This window comes from Dipteris shenzhenensis, chromosome 21 (assembly GCF_047967505.1).
Source record: "Dipteris shenzhenensis isolate YYH24624 ecotype China chromosome 21, Dip_SZ_1.0, whole genome shotgun sequence".
In the NCBI taxonomy this organism is placed as follows: domain Eukaryota; kingdom Viridiplantae; phylum Streptophyta; class Polypodiopsida; order Gleicheniales; family Dipteridaceae; genus Dipteris; species Dipteris shenzhenensis.
In genome coordinates, this window is record NC_141616.1 from 45,644,244 (window position 1) to 45,664,330 (window position 20,087).

At 44.7% G+C, this 20,087-nt stretch overlaps 1 protein-coding gene across 1 annotated transcript in view; it reads left to right on the forward strand.

Moving 5' to 3' along the window:
- Window positions 1-20,087, forward strand: part of LOC147888934 (cyclin-dependent kinase C-1-like) — an 84,150-nt gene that overhangs the window by 49,154 nt on the left and 14,909 nt on the right. The window lies entirely within an intron of this gene.

Below are 20,087 nucleotides of genomic sequence, written 5' to 3' on the forward strand. Positions count from 1 at the left end.
GAATAATGTCTCCCACTCCACACACTGAATAAGAAGAATTATTTGCACAAGTCACCTTCTTTTTGGTGGGTGGAGGATGCAGATACAAACATACTCTTCTTGGAAGTGTTGTGCTTTGAAGCACCACAAAATACCAAGTATGAAGTGTCTCATTGACACTAAGAGAGCATACATCCTTTGAAGGATCATAGCTGCAAGTCAAAAAAGCATATGGGTCATCATCATTAGCGGCTGTAGCATCAGAACTACCCATTGAAAAATCTGAAGTGCAAGATAGAAAGGCATAGTGCTCTTTCACAAAGTTGGCTACAACATCTCCCCCATCATGAGAATGTGGAGCTGATGCATCTGACACAGCCATACCCGAATCCCTTTTCTTCTCTTTGGCTATGCGCTTCTTGCATTCTCCAATATAATGACCCGGCTTCTTGCAATAATGACAGATGCCCTTCTTTTTCTGCTTATTTGCTTCACCCTTTGCCTTATAAGAAGGTTGTCCAGAATCAGCTTTATGCTGATGTGTGGGCTGATTGGCATGTGTCTTTTGCTGCCCTTTACCCTTGGGCTTGTACTTGGAGAGCATGGCATGCTCGCTAGCCCGGGTTGCCATATTTTTGCGAGTCTGCTCCTTCTGCAACAAAAGTCCTACTAACTCGTGAAAAGAGAGAGGATTGCTGCCTCCCCTCAAGGACAAATTCAGCGAGGTGTGGAAACTGAGATAGGATTCAGGAAGACAGTTCAGAGTGGTGGTGATCATCTCTGAATCCGGAATGACTTTATCAATATTCAGCAATTGTTCCCTCAAGTCCTGAAGCTTTGTGAGGTGAGAATTCATGGAATCTTCCTTATCCATATGTGTATTATGGGAAAGCTCTTGCTTCAGAAAGGAAACTTTGGCATCATTTCTTGCTGCAAACATACTCTCTAGTATCTCCCAAGCTGCCATAGATGTGTTGCATGACCGAATGTGAGGTATAATGAACCTCTTGACAGAAAAAGAAATTAGTGAAAGAGCTTGTGCATCTCTAGAGTCCCATCTTTTCTGCTATGTTGTGGAAGCTCCTGGAGCTGCTGCTCCAACTACTTGTGCTGCATTTGCACTCTACCCCTGCCTCCAGTTGTAGGAGTGATAGGTGTAGCTGCTGTCTCTGGTCTTGCTTCATCTCCATTGACATAATCCCAATGATGTCTGCCAACCAAGATATTGCAAACCATGAAACTCTACAAGGAGTAGTTGGTGCCATCCAACTTATCCTCTTGTGTGAGAACTCCGAACACCTCATTGGGGTTGTTCTGAGCCATTTTCACCAGATAATCTCAAAAAACACAGCAAACTGACCAAGTAAAATCCCTTCCTGGGATGTAAAATGCACAAGTAAAATCTGCAAAGTTAATCTGCCCACAGTGACAAATACTGTCACAGCCTATCAAAGGCTCAAAATGCACTTCAATGCTCTGTTGAATGCCAAAAAATCTGCAAATAGAGTTTGCAAAAAGTGGCAAAAGTCTGCAAATTGACTCGTATTGAGTCTAGAACTGCTTGCAAACTTCGAAAATGCTCTTTTTCTTACAAAATTGCAACCCAAATGCAAAAGCCCCAATTTCTTGCGGGAAATTGCTTACAAAAGAGGGCAAATGATCTGAAAGCCCGAAATGTTGCACAAATTGCACTCTGCTTGCAAAAGCCCCAAATTTCACTGCCAGATTGCAGTGCAATTGCAAAAAGCCCCAAAATTCTCCAAAACTTGCAGATCTACTGCAATGTTTGCTATAGCTTCAAATGTGCTCCCAAAAGCGAAGCCAAACAATGGCTAATGCACAACTTAGCCTGCAAATGAACTCTGCTTGCAAATGACGGACACCGAACACCTTTAATCTGCAAAAATCTTGCAAGTATAGAACTGTACGGAATCGTATGGACATTCTGTACGGACAAATTTGGTGCAAAGGTACGAAACTGTACGGACGGCCGTACGAAACTGTACGGACGAATTATGATGCGCAGTACGAAAATGTACGGACGGCCATACAAAACTGTACGGACAAAATCTGGTAATCCGTACGACTGTACAAACGAATTGGTTTTTTTTTTGGGGCGTGGGTGTATGGACTGGAGTAGGCGTTAGTACGGAATCCGTATAGTTGTACGGGAGTGTACGGACGACAGGTCACAATGAGGCTATACGGACGAGCGGGAGCTGGAAGCAAGAGGCTGGGAGCAGGGAGCAGGTCCGGGAAGGAAGTGCTCTGATACCAAATGTGAGAAAACAGAATGGAAGCAAGAGTGAGCAAAGAGAGAGTGAGCTGAACGTAGTTCACTCCCGAATGTCAACTGAACTGAAGTGAATGAAGTGTGTGTACAAGAAAGAGATAAGGGGTTTTGTCTAAGTGACAAAACCCTATCTAATCACTAACCGTAGTTAGAGATTAGACCGTGGTTAGGGGGAAAAACCTCTAAGAGGGAAAAGTGCCTTTAACTCACTTATTACATTACATTGGCCACTGCCTAGAATATATTAATAATTCTAACACCTTGTTGTTGCTTCACATCTTGAGATAGCCACCTTGTTTTTCTCTAGTGCCTTAGGGATTACTTTACCACTATGTAGAGAAAGCTTATGTGGTGGGGAATGCTTAGTGACAAACCGTGATCATGAGGTCTATACATAGGAGGCTAGACATGAGGCCTTGGAAAGAAATCTATATGGATGAAGAACTTATGACGATTGCTTGAAGCAGGTATACAAAGTCGCGGGGAAGGGACATCGGCACATAGTTTTGCAATTCAGGGTCTCCTCATCTATAGTGGTGTCAACCATGGGTGAAATCTTGAGAGTTCACATGCTTCATTTAGGGGGAAGACGAAAAATGTTGTAGTGTGGTTGATTATCATATGAGATCACTATCTTTTGTGTGTGTTGTTATAGATCTTAGTATTGCATCTAGCAGACCACATAACCATAATGTTCTCCCTACCCCACCCCCCCTTTTCTCATCTTTCAAGGACTTATCATCACATTGTTGTCGGACAAATGTTTCTCTATGTAACATCCGGGGACTTGCTGTGCGGAAAATAGATGAATGCACAAAGGAGAACTCAAGCATGAGAGACACCAGAGATCTTCCTAACAATGGTACACTGCTTTATTTATAATGTTGGCATAAATGCCCCGATGACTGTTTTACACTTCCTTCAGAGTATCATGCTTCTGTAAAACGACTGCAAAATGCAATGGAAACTCCCCTAATTGCTGTGGAAGCCTTGTGCTGCACTAGGCGTCTGGATATGTGGGATCTGCTGCGCCAGTGCTACTGGGAGAAGTGGCCCCAAACTCTCTGTCTGAAATTGGGGGCAAAGAGCCCTTTTTATAGGACCTACAATGGTCGACTAGCTCAACCAGTTGATTGACCAGTTCAGGCCGACCTGGTTGGTCGGTTGACTGCCTTGGTCTGACTAGTTCTGGTCGGATTGAATGGTCTCCAAACAGACTTTGAAAGTTGGCCGCATGTGATCTGCCCTTGTTTGGCCGTTGTTTTGTGCTTTCTGGTGGTTTGAGCTTGGCTAGCCATGTAGGTCATCATCTCTCGGTCGTATTGATGCCCTTTGGGCCTTGGTATGTGCCATGTAGCTTTAGTTATTGGCACTTAGGTCACCTAGTACTTTTAGTGTCTTATGACACCTAGTACTAGTGGTACCACTAGGACATTGTCTTAGGGTTCCCTTTTATTTTGTACTTTGTACTGTCTTTCTCTAGTAGTTGATGTGACGGCTTTCAGTGTTCAGCTCCACATTTGTACCTCCTTCCGCTTCCTTGAGCCTATAGTGGTATCAGAGCACGTTCATTGCTCTAGGCACATGCTCCCCTTACTTTGCCTCGACCCCTACTGCTCTTCAAGCTCACGCTATACATCCCTGTACGTACTCCATTTGCAACAGCAGTCATCTGTACAGATGTACAATGTACCTACGTCAACCGTACCACGGCAGCTCGTACAACCCTACGTACAAATCTGTTGCAAATCTGCATTCTTGCGTGGAAGTGCCATACAGATTCGTGGCTCAGCGTTGGTCATCCATACACACGGTTTTGGAGTACACTCCGTATAATAGGCGCCGTACAACACGTTCACTCTTGCTTGTACAGATTTGTTGCCAAGGTATAGATCTGCGTTCTCGCTGCCCAGTGCCACGCACAAAGGAACTGCTCATCGACGCTTATGTCGCCACCTAGCGTGAGTTTCAACCATCTCTGTGCAAGCATTGACGCCATCTCTGGGCGAGTCACCATACAATAGTGTGTTGACGATTTCTAAATGAAACATGTCGTACAAGTGTTATCCTTGCTTGCAAATCGTCATACTATGCAATCAGCATAGCAACAGTCGTCAAATTTGGGGCTTTGCAATCAACACAGAAGGAATTGTCAAATTTTGGGGCTTTTGCAGTATTTGCCCTTCGTTGGCTCAATTTCATTGCAAATTTGGGGCTTTTGAGTGCTTTGACGTCCTATTGCCAATTTGTAGCAATTTTTGGAGCATGTTCCTCAATTTGCCCTCTCTTGCTGCAATTTGCCCGTTAGAAATTGGGGCTTTTTACATTGAGCTTTAATTTTGCAAAGGACAAGGCCTTTGGCAGATTTGCAGATAACTTTTTCCCTCAATTTGAGTGAGAGAATCTGACATTTGCTATCTCTAGGAGTGAGATTGGTCTATTTTGGCGTTTTTGCAAGACATTGTAGTCAGATTGCAGGATATTCTCAGATTTGCAGGTTATTTTGCCACATTTGCTCAAATAGCAGTGACGTTTACCTGCTTTGATCTGAAATTGGCGGTTTTCAGTGAAATTGACAAGAAATTGTAGGACATTTGGTCACATTTGCAAAGTTGCAGCGTAATTTGGGGCTTTTCCACATTTGCCCTCTTTTTGGCCATTTTTCCCTTTCAGATTGTGGGTTTTTTTGCCTTAGCTTCTATTTGTAGTGATCTCATTCGGTCACATTTGCAGTTGAAAGCCTTGAGGCTATTTTTGCATCACTTGGTCAGTGCACTTTTACTTGTGCTTTTTACAATGGCTGGCAACAACAATGATTTGTTTGGCGTTCTCCGTGAAGATGATAAGTTGGATGGCACCAACTATCCTATGTGGTCCTACCTTATGAAGCATATCCTAGTTGCAAGAAACTTTTGGAATATTGTTTCAGGTATTGATTTGAGGCCAGCCAATGCTCAAGTGGCTGCCCCTACCGCTGGCACTCCTCTAGGGGGGGATCTTCCTGACTCTTCTTCCTCTAGTACTCCTGTCACTACTACTCCTACTCAGGATCAGATTAGATGGGACTCTAGAGATGCAAATGCACACTCATGTATTGCCTTATCATGCAAGAGAATCATTATTCTACACATCCGGTCATGCAAGACAGCAAAGGCTTGGGATAAGCTAGCTTCTCTTTATCAGGTTCGCAACAATGAGGCATGGGTTGCATATTTAAGAAGACAATTGCAAGAACTCAGCATGAAGGAAAGTGACTCAATGGATACATATTTAACAAAGGTCAAGGATCTCATGGAGCAACTTGCAAATATTGATGAAGTGGTGCCTAATTCTCACCTTGTTAGCACTACATTGAATGGACTGCCAGACACATATCAAGGGTTTGCTACAACCCTTAGACTTGTAGCCAATGGAAATCCTGATCACTACTCATTGGATCAGTTAGTCACTTTGCTTTTGTAGGAAGAGCAAAGTCGTGCTAATAGGCAAGCTACTATTCTTGATCATGCATTTGCTTCACAGTAGAAAGGAAAAGGCAAGGCTTCCAAGCCAATGGGCAAGCCTAAATATGCGCCTAACAGTGGCAATTCCTCCAATGTATCTCAAAATACAGTAGATAAGTCAAATAAGAAAAGATGCAACTATCGTCACAAGCCAGGACATGAAATTTCAGAATGCACGAAGCGCATTGCTTTGGAGAAGAAGAAAGCAGGATTGACCGTACATGCCTCACATGCAATTGAATCCCATGAGCTAGCAGATGCCTCACATGCACATGCTCTCCAGGATGATTGGTCATGGGCTGTCCATTGCTCTTTTGATCCCTCCAAAGTTGATGCATTCTTTTCTGCTAATGATGCTCAGTCTTGGTATTTTGATAGTGGTGCTTCCAAGCACGTAACCTCTTGCAGAAATTTGTTTCATTCCTTGGCTAATGCACCTCGAGGGGGGACTGTCACATGTGCTAATAATGCTTCCTATGCTGTAAAAGGAATTGGAGATGTGCAGCTCACATCCATTTCAAGCCATCCTGTCACTTTGACAAATGTTCTTTTTGTGCCTGGAATTGAAGTCAACTTGATTTCAATTTCAGCAATTGCCACTTCAGGTTTCAGAGTGATTTTTGATGGATACAGATGCCTAGTATATGATCTTCGTGATGACAATGCCATAGTTACTCACTGACACTTTGAAAAAGGGGCTTTATCACCTTGATTATCACTCAGCTGCACTTTCTATTGAAGCATTTGCTATTTTAGATTCACAGCTTGCTGAAACTCATCTTTGGCATGAGAGAATGGGTCATCTAAATTATAGAGCTCTTGCCACATTACATTCACAGGGCATGGCAAATAATGTACCTCAAACTCACACAGTTTCCAAACATGTGTGTGAGGGTTGTCTTTTGCGTAAGATGCATCGTCTCCTTTTCAAAAGGATTGTCCAAAATTCTCACAAAGGAAATTGCAGCTAGTGCACAGTGATGTCTGTGGCCCAATGAGGACAAATGCTATTGGTGGGTACCAATATTTCATGACTCTAATTGATGACTTCACAAGATATTGCTGGGTATATGCTTTAAAAGCCAAATCTGAAGTGTTCTCATGCTTTCAGAGGTGGCTGAATATGGTTGAGAATGAATGAGGTTGCAAGCTTGTCACTCTCAACACAGATAGGAGGGAGAGTATATGTCAAAGGAGTTTGACGCATTTTTGTCTTCACGGGGCATTGTTCACTCATGCACTACTTCTTACACTCCTCAGCATAATCTTGTTCCTGAAAGAAAGAACAGGTCCATTATGGAGATGGCCAGATGCATGCTTAAGGCCAAGTGCTTGCCCAATAAATTTTAGCTTGATGTAGTGATGTGTCATGGGGGCCTGAAATTCTAAGTACTTTAATGTACTACAAGACTGTGACAACTTTGGTTTTAAAAGTCCAAGCGTGGGCTTAATAATGTGTAATTAAACGCGGCATGGTACCTAGCACATAAGCGTAATTATTAATCCCTAGGCCCAAAGGCATTTCAAGGAATTTAAACAGTGGTTGTTGGAAAATGATGACGTGGCATTTTTAATGGGCTTCCTAGAGAGCCATGTACCTTCAGTGGCCCCCCTAGAGTTCCAGGTAGCTCTAGTGCCTTCTACATGCTCCTTTGCCATTCTTGGACCTTCTAAACTTCATGTGTGGTTTTCTCTCTCATCTTCTCTCTTTGTTGAGATTTTGGATTGGTTTTTTAGCCTCTTTCAGCTGAATTCCGTTTTTCTTCATAATCCTCACCCGTTTGGATTCCTCGACTTCCGTTTGGCCCGATGGCTTCCCCTTTGCGTCCCCTTCGCAGTGATATGCTTTTCCCTTCGTGCGTTTGGTAGAACGGGCAGAGCTGAGCACTTTTTTTGCTGGTCGAATTTGCAAAAGTGGCTTTTTCTAGACCTTTTTGCTTCTATAGCCTCTTGGGCGTCTCCTCTTGCAAAGCTACAGCTTTCTGTTGAATTTTGAGTGGTCCCACGCTCTGGTTGATTGGTTTTTCTCAGTTTTGGAGGACTTTCTAGTGATGAAACTTCTCCAAAACCTTCTCAACGCATTCCTCTTTGAAGCACGAAAAGAAGAAGTTTATGGAGTTCTTCATGGGGATCTGCAGGAAGAAGTTTATGTGACACAACCTCCTGGCTTTGAGGTTGTTGGCTCTGAAAACAAGGTATGCCGGTTGAGTAAAGCCCTTTATGGTTTGAAGCAAGCACCCAGGGCATGGTATGCTAAAATTCATGCACACTTATTGCCCCTTGGTTTTCAGAATAGCCCAACAGAGCCCACTCTTTATGTCCGTGGGAGTGGATCTGATTTTTTAGTGCTGATTTTATATGTGGATGACATACTGATCACAGGCCCTGATACTTAGCATATTGCAGCTTTCAAGGCTGATTTGCAGCAAGCTTTTGAAATGTCAGACATGGGACAGCTGCACTATTATTTGAGCATTCAGTTTGCTCATGTTGAGGGGGGGTATTATGATGACACAGTCCAAGTATATTGGCCAGCTCCTTGATCGTTTTCGGTTTGAGGATTGCAAGCCAATCTCTACTCCTATGGACCTTGGCTTCAAATTTTCAGCTCATGATGGGAGCCCACCATGTGATATCACTCTTTACCAGCAGGCTATTGGATGTCTCATTCACTTGTGCCACACCTGACTTAACTTACAGTATGCAGCATCCCACCTCAGCATCTTCATGCACATGCCCAGTTCACAGCATTGGCAAGTAGTGAAGAGAGTCTTCAGATATCTCAGAGGCACTCAGGATTTAGCCCTCTTCTATGGTGATCTTTGTTCACTTACCATGCATGCTTACACGGATAGTGAATGAGCAGGTTGTTCTGACACTAGAGTGTCACATACCGGCAACCATTTTTTGCTTGGCAATTCATGTATCTCTTGGCTCAGCAAGAAGCAACCAACAGTTGCCACATCCAGCTACGAGGTTGAGTTCAGGGCAGCCTTCAACGCTACAGTAGAGTGTGTCTGGCTTCGACAGCTACTTGCAGATCTTGGTATCGGCCAGACATCCTAAACTATGGTCTACACTGACAGCCAGAGTGCTTTGGCTATTGCGCGTAATCCAGTGTTTCATGTGCGTACCAAGCACATTGAGGTTCACTATCATTATGTTTGAGAGCGGTTGTCAGCAGGAGACAGAGAGTTGTCCTACCTTCCCACAGAGGACAACATAGCAGATCTGTTTAGAAAGGCACTTCCTCGTCCCAAGTTTGAAGTCTTTCGACATGCTTTACACTTGGTTCCCTTTGTTACATGATTTGGATATCTTGTACATTCATAGGTGGCTATATCCCTTGGGATGAACATATGCCACCATGACCAGAAAATACCAGGTATTTTGAGACGTTTTCAGAATACTTCAGTCCATACCATGGAGGGGGGTTTGTAGGTCATCGTCTTCCAGTCGTATTGATGCCCTCTGGGCATTGGTATGTGCCATGTAGCTTTAGTTATTGGCACTTAGGTCACCTAGTACTTTTAGTGTCTTATGACACCTAGTACTAGTGGTACCACTAGGACACTGTCCTAGGGTTTTCTTTTATTTTGTACTTTGTACTCTCTTTCTCTAGTACTTGATGTGACGGCTTTTAGCGTTTTGCTCCATGTTTGTATCTCCTTCCGCTTCCTTGAGTCTACAAGCCAGTGTGTCACCATGCACCTGACATAGGGGTACATGTGGCACTCTGATTCCGAACATTGAATCTTAGGATAGAGCTCTTCACCACCATGTCTTTCTTCCAGGTGGCAGTGCAACATATTCGAAGTGCCTCTTTAATTGTTTTGACTAGAATACCCACAACAAAAAACACACACTTACCTTGACGAGAAGAAGCTTTCGGACAAATTGAGAATCCCTTGGAGCTTTGACCAATATCTTGACTTATTCTTAGTATCCTCACAATCTTTCAAGACCAACAACTCATAGATCCTTAGTTCTCCTGGACTGATACTGTTGGAAATATGAAAAGGGTTAGGGGTATCTTTTATCTTTACGAAGGTTTTCCTGCCTAACCTTAGTTAAAGGTTGAGTTAGTCACCAGACATGTTTTGACCCTAGTTAGGGCCCATCCCAGGATTTTGTCTCTATGACTACCCTAGCTTTGTAGTTCATTCTAGTTGTTGCAATTTCATTTCAGCTTCCTTCAGCTCCACTCTTGCATACTCTTGCTTCCATTTCCAACTTTGGTATGAGAGTGGGGCTACTGTTGCCTCCCAGCACCTCCCCCACATCTATGGAGCTGTTTAGTCTCGAGAACCTACTTTTTTGTGACGAAAACTTGCAGTCTCCATTTCGTCTTTTAGGGCAGTCTGCAGTTGGGAGCTGTCCAAGGCAAACCGAGCTCACAGGAGGCTGTTTCCAACCAGATCAACTAGTTTGCCGCAAATTCTATGTGATTTTGGAGCAATTTGGGAGCTGGTCAACCTGTTTCTTCTTGTATTTCATCACCTACTGCTGTGTGCCTCCTTTGGAGTGTCTTGGAGCTGTTCTGACACATTGGGACTGATGGAGCTTTTTCTGCGTAAGGAAAGCTATTTTTGCAGTTTTCAACTGATTTCTGCAAGTTTTGACCTGTTTGCTGCATTTTGAATTGCTGATCAAATCAACTCACTCCTAGAGGAGTTTTGCTGCAGGGTGCCTTTGTCTTGGAGGATTTTAGGCTGTTTTCAAAATGGTTGAACCACTTTCTGGTAGTTTTTCTTTACAGATTGAAGCTGCAGCACGTGAGCTAGGTCAAGTTGTTTGAGTTTTTGACCTTTTGGAACAGATTTTAGGACATTTTCAGGTCAGTCTTGACCTCAACCTGTTGCTCAACACTGTTGCTGACTGCTTTTGGGCTCTTGGAGCTGTCATTTTACTCTTTAGGACCTGTTTCAATAGCTTTGTGAAAGTCCAACTCATTTATTGCAATCTCAAACCTAGATGATCGGTTGAACATAGTGTTAGAAATGTGAAATCCCTACAGAGGGTATCCCGCGGCGGAAGACTGATAGATGGGCCGAGGAATTGCACACGGAAGTGTTTCACTATGGAATCAAGCTTCATAAACATGTGTGTACTTCACAACCATTCATGTGTATGTTGTTGGGGTAAAGGCACATTGCCACCCTTTTGTTAAAGTTATGACACCTATGACTGTCTTAAGACAGTCATAGGGTGAAAGCCTAATCCTAATAAAACCTATGAGTTTGTGGTGTGGCTCAACACTTTTTGACACACCCACACATTTTGTGTCTCTCTCTCTCTGTCTTCAACGTTCCACTCCCCCACTCTTTCCCTCACAACTGGTATCAGAGCTTCTACCTCTCCCCCTCTCTCAGGTCTATCCCTCTACCCCTTCCTCTCCCCTCGGGCCTAGTGCCCTCAGCGGCTAGCAGGGCGGCAGCGCGAGCAGATCGGGGCAGCGCCAGCTAGCGGGGCAGCGCAAGCTTGCAGGGCAAGCGGCCAGTGCAGGAGCGGCTGCTCACGCAGCCTTAGCTGCAGCAGCAGCTAGCTGCTGCTAGCTGCGCGGGCGGAGCCAGTTCGCGCACCGCACAACACCGGCCGCGCGCAGCCACAGCGCGACCAGCGCGCAACACAGGCTGCGTGCAGCCCTTCGTACGGTCAGGTACGGCTGTCCGTACCAATCGTACGGCCGCCGTACAGGCAGCCGTACTGTACGGATGCCGCCGTACGGACGCTGCGTGAGGGAGGTACAGGTCAGAAATTATTTCTTGGGATTTGTGCCCTCGCAGGTACAGGGTACAGCAGGTACCCTGCGCAGGTACAGCAGGTACAAGAGGCACATTTTTTTTTGGGGAAGAAGGAAAAGAGAGAGCACTCTGCTCTTCATTCCCGGTTGTTCAGTTCTCAAAACTGTGTGTTGAAGGTACAGCAAGTACCCTCGTGTCCCTCGTGCTTGAGGTGACTAGTGCCACAGTGTGTGGTGGTTGCACAGTTATCTTGTTTCGGGAAGGTCAAATGCCTTGATTTTGCAGAGGGCTTTTATGCTTTTGCTGAGTGCAAATCTCAGCTTTCGGGTGACAATTTCAAAGGGCTTTTGCCTGGAAGTTTATGCAGTGTATGCCTTGAGGCAGTGTGGAGCCAGGGTGCTCACATTGGTCTTGTTTCCGCAGTGTATTCAGTGACATTTCTTGTAGGTCACATTCTGTGTACGACACCTTGAAAAATCTCAGCTGAGCCACGCTTGGCCAGGGCGCATCGAGTTTACTTGGTCCGTAACTGTCCATCGTTGACAGTGCTCAAAAGATTTTCTCTTCAGTGTTTGTACGTTGGGATCTGTGTTGTTATTGTGTACACAGGGCCGTTTATGCATTACATTGTTAGGTGAAAGTGCCAGGAGAGCGCTGTATTTTGTATGCTACCTCAGTGTTGAGGTGTTTTCTCACTTGGTACAGGTGTCAAATCAAGGGGCTTTTGCCCAGATTTTGCTTGTGAGCACTTGAGTTACTGTTTGAGACCTTCAGATGCCTTTTATCCCCCTGGCAGAAGGGTGATTGCTTGGGATTTGTCCCATTCTTTGTTGCAGGTTTGTGACAGGCTGAGGTGTTTGGAGCCTCTTTTCAGTGAACAAAACAGTGTATGACAAGTGGTTTATGCATATAAAATCAATGCAATACCTCATCTGAGGTGGGAGAAGTGTCCAGGACAGCAGTGTTTTGTGCTTCGTCAGCTGATGATGCACTGATAAAGCACTTGTGGAACAGCTGCAGCATTCTGAAGTTACTGTTTTATGCCTATTTGAGCACGGTACAGTGTGTCAGAAGGTACAGTGACTGGAGGGAAAATTTTCTGTTTTGCTGCAGATTTTTTGACAGTAAAAACAGCACTATTGTGAGTGCTCCTGGCTCTTGATAGAGCAGGTTTTCTGAGAAATCAGAATTTTATTTAGTCGTTTTTTGACTTACAGGGAGTCAGGTACTTTCCTTATCTGATATGGCATCAGGGGGAAGTGAATCTTCAATACTGAACATAAAGAAATTGGAAGGGGCACACAATTATGCATTATGGGCAGAACAGTGTTTGAATGTACTTCTGCTAAAGAAGATTTCTAAGCCCATAAGGGTGAAGGGTGTCAAGCCATCTGGGATGGCAGATGATGAGTGGGAGGAGCTTGATTTGTCCGCAAGGGCTGCTATCATGCTTACTCTCACTGATTCTCTTGTGTTCAATGTTCAGGCTGAAAAGACCTCTTATGGCCTATGGCAGAGGCTAGAAGAGTTGTATGCCCAAAAGAGTTCAGCCAGTAAGGTTTATTGGTTGAAAAATCTTGTAGACCTTCGCATGAAGGAAGGTACAGCTATGACCTCACACTTGAGTGAGTTCAATGCCATCTTTACACAGCTTATTGCACAGGGATTGAACCTTGATGAGGAGTTCAAGGCTACTTTCTTGTTGTGTACCTTCCCTGAGAGTTGGGACACTTTCAAGACGACCCTGTCTAATTCAAATGTCACTCTTATGTATGCTGATGTGGAGAGCTCTCTCCTTATGGAGGAGATGAGCAGGAAGAATAATATGGGCAGCAAGTCTTCCAATGCTTTGCAGGTACAGGAAAGAGGTAGGACTCAGCAGAAGGGGAGATCTGCTGGAAAGTCCAAATCCCGCAGTCAGTCCCGTGGCAAAAAGGATATTGAATGCTTTTACTGTGGCAAGAAGGGACATGTGAAGTCTAAGTGCTTCACGTTTATACGGGATCAGAAAGCCAAGAAGACTGAGACAAAGGATGCAGGCAGTGGAAGCAAAGGCAAAGGCAAGGCCAAGGCAGATGACTTGGATGCAGTGAATGTTGCAGCAGAGGACAGTGACAGTGACAGACATGATGTATTATGTTCTTCTGCTGTAATTGCACATACATTGATTATTGATGGCCATGACATGCACACTTGGCTCTTGGATTCAGGTGCTTCTTTTCATGTTACTCCTCATAGGGAGTGGTTTACTTCCTACACAGGTACTCATGGAGTTGTTCACCTTGGGAACAACTATGCATGTCAGATTGCAGGGATTGGCAGTATACAGATAGTATTCCCTGATGGACGCATATTTATGCTTAATGGTGTTCGCCATGTGCCGCAAATCAAGAAAAATCTGATTAGCACTGGCTTGTTGGATGACAGTGGTTACCACACCACATTTGGGGATTCCAAATGGGTGATTACTGATGGCCAGGCTGTAGTGGCTGAGGGTTATAAGAGTGATACCTTGTACCCTCTTTATGTTTCCAGTGCAGGTAATCATGTTGTTGCCATAACTGAGCTGCCAAAGGTTTCATTGTGGCATAGCCGGTTGGGACACATGTCCGTTAAAGGAATGCAAGAACTGTCACGTTTGGGTTATCTGCCGTCTCTTTCATTTTCAGATTTGCCTACTTGTGATCATTGCATATTTGGCAAGCATTCTATGACTCCTCATAAGAGGAGAACTCCCCAAAATAGAGCACCGCTTGATCTAGTGCACACTGATTTGTGTGAGATGCCACAGCTATCACTAGGGGGTGCAAAGTATTTCATTACTTTTATTGATGATGCCACACACAAAGTGTGGGTCTATTTCTTGAAGCATAAAAGCGATGCCTTAGATGCTTTCAAGAAGTTTGTCGCTCAGGTTGAGAATCGGACAGGTCGCAGGCTGAAATGCCTCAGATCCGATAATGGGGGTGAGTATGTGTCACATGCTTTTGTACAGTTTTGCGAAGCTAAGGGCATTAAACAGGAACTCACAGCCCCTCATAATGCATCTCAAAATGGTGTGAGTGAGCGGATGAATCGAACTATTCAGGAGAAGGTTCGATGTATGTTGTCTTATGCTGCATTGCCCCATGGCTTTTGGGCAGAAGCCGTGCAAACAGTAGTTCACATAATTAATAGGTCGCCGAACAAGGCTTTGGAGTTGAAAGTGCCAGAGGAGGTGTGGTCTGGCAAGCCACCTTCATATAAGCACTTACGTGTGTTTGGCTGCGAGTGCTTTGCTCATGTACGCAAAGAACTGCGCACCAAACTGGAGCCAAAGTCTTTCAGATGCATCTTCATGGGTTATGGTGACGAAGGTGAAATGGGGTACAGGTTATGGGATCCCGTCAAACGGAAGATTATACGCAGCAATGATGTCATCTTTAAAGAGGATAGTGTACACAAAGAACCCGTGCAACCTGTGGAATACAGGAGGGTTGTTTATGATGGTGTCGGACAGCAAAGAATGCCCATTAATATGCAGCAGCAGGCTGCTGTAGATAACCCTGTTCAAGTGGGTATACAGGCTGAAAATCAGCCAGACAATTTTGCCAATGATGCACCACTGGATATGCCAACAAATGGGGCTGTAGAACAGCCAAATATGGTGGTACAGCCACCCGTCATGCATGACGAACAGGCTAGACAGCAGCCTAATCCGGAACATTTTGTTAGGAGGAGCACCCGTGTACAACGACCTCCTGACAGGTTTGTTCCAGGAGCCAATAATGTGGCTGATTTTATCATGCTGACAGATTGTGGTGAGCCTTCCAGCTTCAAGGAAGCTATGGGAAGAACAGAGAAAAGGAAGTGGGAGAAAGCCATGTAGGCAGAAAGGTTTTGCCATGCAAGTGGGTTTACAAAGTCAAAGTGGATTCAAATGCTTTACCGAGGTATAAGGCCAGATTGGTTGCCAAGGGATTTAAGCAGGAGAAGGGCATTGACTTTGATGAGATCTTTTCCCCTGTAGTCAAGATGACTACTTTGAGAGCAGTGTTAGCTCTTGTTGCTCATGAGGACATGGATTTATGTCAGATGGATGTGAAGACTGCTTTTCTTCACGGAGATCTCCATGATGAGATCTACATGAGTCAGCCAGAGGGATATGCTGTTAAAGGGAAAGAGCAGCTTGTGTGTAAGCTCAAGAGGAGCTTGTATGGACTCAAGCAGGCGCCAAGGGAATGGTACAAGAAGTTTGATGCCTTCATGCAGTCCCAAGGGTATCATAGGTGTGAGACCGATCACTGCTTGTACACCAAACGGGCAAAGGATGGCAGTTTGATGCTACTCATTCTATATGTGGATGACATGCTGATTGCCAGCAAATCTCAGCAGGAGATTAGTGCTTTGAAGAAGCAACTGCATAAGTCTTTTGACATGAAAGACTTGGGTGATGCAAACCATATTCTTGGTATGCGGATTATTCGTGACAGGTCCAAGGGACTTTTGTTTCTGTCACAGAAGGAGTACATTGACAAAGTACCGCAAAGGTTTAAAATGGAGGGGGGGAAGTCTATTAGTACCCCGTTGCCTCCACATTTAAAACTCAGTAGTAAGGACAGCCCCAGATCAGATGATGATAAGGCTGAAATGACCAAGGTTCCGTATGCATCTGCAGTTGGTTCTTTGATGTATGCCATGGTTGCCACTCGTCCGGATATTGCTTTTGCGGTGGGAGTCATTAGCAGGTATATGGCAAATCCAGGCAAGCGGCACTGGGAAGCAGTGAAAGGTGTCTTGAGGTATCTCAAGGGTACCAAAGACTTGTGCATATGCTATGGTAGGCAGGATGCATTGGTGCATGGTTTTACAGATTCAGACTATGCAGGGAATGCAGATAACCGGAAGTCTACTACCGGCTATATTTTCACATTTGCAGGAGGTGCTATATCATGGGTGTCTCGGTTGAAGAAATGCGTTGCACTGTCAACCACTGAAGCTGAATATGTTGCAGCCACTGAGGCTTGCAAGGAAGCAATATGGCTTACTCGGCTGGTGGGAGATTTGGGCATTACAGGAGATATGCCAGTTTTGCATTGTGATAGTCAGAGTGCTATCATGTTGGCAAAGAATCCGGTCTTTCATCAAAAGACCAAGCACATAGATTTACTGGAAGACAAGCGACTTGAGCTTGTGAAGGTGCATACTGATGATAATCCTGCAGATTTGCTCACTAAGAGCTTGCCTACAGAGCGGTTTGCACATTGTCGCCGCATCATGGGATTAGGATGAGACCATTCTTATTTTATGGTCTTGTATACAGTAACTGTATATTGCTGTAATTTTTATTCTTTTCTCCCCTTTAGGCACATTGGCCTTTAGGTGGGAGGTTGTTGGGGTAAAGGCACATTGCCACCCTTTTGTTAAAGTTATGACACCTATGACTGTCTTAAGACAGTCATAGGGTGAAAGCCTAATCCTAATAAAACCTATGAATTTGTGGTGTGGCTCAACACTTTTTGACACACCCACACATTTTGTGTCTTTCTCTCTCTCTGTCTTCAACGTTCCACTCTCCCACTCTTTCCCTCACATATGTAGGCCAGCAAATAGACTGTGCATCAAGACAAATATAGAAGAAACACATATATTTCCGTCTGTCCACAAATTGGACAAGATACAATACCAAAATGTCGTACTATATGCCTGGCACCTCTAGATATCTGAGCCTGTGTGCTCCACTGAGCTTAATGTTGACTCTGTGTCCTTCCACCTTGCTGTCTGGAAAGCCAGCCTAGGTGGGCTGCCACTAACTTATTCTGCAGCTTGTTCTGGGTCACCTTCACCTCCTGAGTATAGGCCCAAGGTAAGCTTTGGAAGACCCTAAGGGCATGAAGAGCAGGCTGGAATATGGGCAGGCCTGCCTGGGCCAATGGCAGCCTGCCACGTGGCCAGGCAAGCCAGCCAAAGTCTGGTGATTTGCCCCAAAGAGGGGATTTATATGCTGCAAGAAGAAGTTGGCCTGTTTGAGTTCTTCTCTTTCTTTCTCTTCTTCTTGTTGTCTTCATTTGAAGAGTCCGCTCTGTCATTAGATTTAGGCTTGCCTTTGATAGGCTTACCCTTGCTCTTGCCTTTGCTCCTATCCTGAGCTATCAGGGCCTTGTCATTCTTATCCATATAGTTGTACTTCTTTTCCCGAGCTTCTTGTTGTAGCAGCTTCTCGAAAGTTACCAGCGCCGCCCTATGCCCTGCAATCATTGTAGTCACAAAACTACTACAGCTCTGGGGGAGCATTCCCAGCAACAACCTTGCCATCCTGGTCGAGCTCGTCCTTTGACCAACTGCAGCCAGTTGATCCCGCACTGTACTGATTCCCCTTCATACACCCTCATTATGTATAGCTTTGCTGGAGTTCCAAGATTCTTGCCTCATTGTCGTGCACATACATATCCCTCAATGTCGTCCAAGCCTTGAACAAAGTGCTCGCCATCTGAATACGAGGCAGCACCATTTCCGCCATCGTACCCACAATGATAGCCAAGGCTTCCGCGTTTCGGATCTGCCATGCTCTCACGAATATAGGGTCTGCTGGCGTTAGCACCACCACCGAGGTTGATGTGGTTGAAGTAGTTATGGTGGCTTGAAGTATCAACTCTGTCCCCATCGCAATCCCCCACGACTCCCTCAACACCAAGTGACTCCAAGCCTTCATTTTCCACCATGGGTAATTGGTCCCATCTAGTATCTATTGGCCATGATAATGAACTGTAAGAGGTAAAGAGTTTTAGAGTGTTGTACACCCGTCTGAACGTGCGCTTCCCACTTGCGTACAATCATTCAGGTGCCTACCTGAACGTGAGCCTCCCCGCTTGGGTACAATCCTTGAGACACCGAAGCTAATTCCTCTGATTAATGAATCAAGGTCGTCCTTCTGCAAGGTCCTTGCCTTCAAGCTCCACTTCTCGAGAACTTATGTCAGGGCTTTGATACCATCTTAGAAAAGTGAAATCCCTACAGAGGGTATTTTGCAACAAAAGACTGATAGATGGGCCTAGGAATTACAAGCGGAAGTGTATCAAGCTTCATAAACATGCGTGTACTTCACAACCATTCATGTGTGTGCAGGCGAGCAAATAGAATGTGCGTCAAGACAAATACGTATATTTCCGCCCGTCCACAAATTGGACAAGGTACAATACCAAATGAATATCTACCATGTGCCTGGCACCTCTAGATCTCTGAGCCCTCATGCTCCATTGAGCTTATGTAGACTCTCTGTCCAAAGGATCTCTTCCACCTTGCTGTTCAGAAAGCCAGTTTAAAATGCTAGTGCCTGGTTCGATATTCTCCTCAACAGATGGAGTGGCTAAACAGAAAAATAGGTCACTCATGGAGATGGGAGATGCATGTTTGAGGCCAAAGGATTGCGGCATAAGTTATCACATTTTAAATCGGTGTCCCACTAAAGCACCTAACGTGTTGACACCATATTAAGCGTGGTATGACACAAAACCTGATTCCCGTAAATTTGGATGTGTGGCCTATTCACATGTGCCTCAGGAAGTGAGGGGGAAGTTTGATGATGAGTCTGAGACGTGCATTTTTGTGGGCTACGGTATTGAGAGCAAAGGCTACAAACTTTACAATTTGGTGATCAAGAAAGTCTTTACTAGTGGGAATGTCATTTTAATCCAGACCTGCCCCTTGGTGTTTTTGAGTAAAATCAGGTTCATCCAATGCCTTTGATGGGCTGCTGCCGATTTCATTTGATGCTGCAGCTGATATACCTTTGGAAAATCAGAATCTGCAGCAGGTCTTCAAGTGGTTGATGCCTCAACTCAGCCTATGGCTGGTCTGGTCACTCAGCAAGACGTTGAGCATGCAATGGAACAAGAAAGTACTACAATATAGGAAGCAAGGACAGTTCCTCGTTGGATGCTTGGTATGGTTCAGATTTCAGCATTGCAAGCCCATCTCAACTCTTGTGGTGCCAGAGCTTAAGCTGTCCATACATAATGCTAGTGAACCGTATGATGCCACAGTTTATAGCCAGGCTATGGGATGCCTCATTTACTTGCGTAATACTCAGCCATACATTCAATATGTAGTGTCCTGCTAAGCAAATTTATGCACAATCCTTACTTCTCATTGGCAGCCGCTGAAGTGTGTGTTCAGATACCTGCAAGGTGCTCGGTCTCTTGGTTTTATTTCCTAGGGGTGGTAACTTGCATTTACATGCTTACAGTGATTCAGATTGGGCTGGTAACTTTGATACCAGGCAGTTAACCAATGGTAATTATTTCTTTCTTGGACACTCATGCATGTCTTGGGTGAGCAAGAAACAGTCTACGGTTGCTACCTCATCTCGTGAGGCTGAGGATAGGGCAGCTTTCACAAGCACAATGGTGTGTGTGGTTGAGGCGTTTGTTGACTGATTAATTTCATCATTCGAGGAGTCTACTCCAATACCTACTGATAGTCAGAGTGCCATTGCTCTAGTGAGGAATCGTGTTTCATGTACATATGAAGCGCATACAGATACATTATCATTATGTCAGAGAGAGGCTACATGCAAGGCTTGGTCTTCTA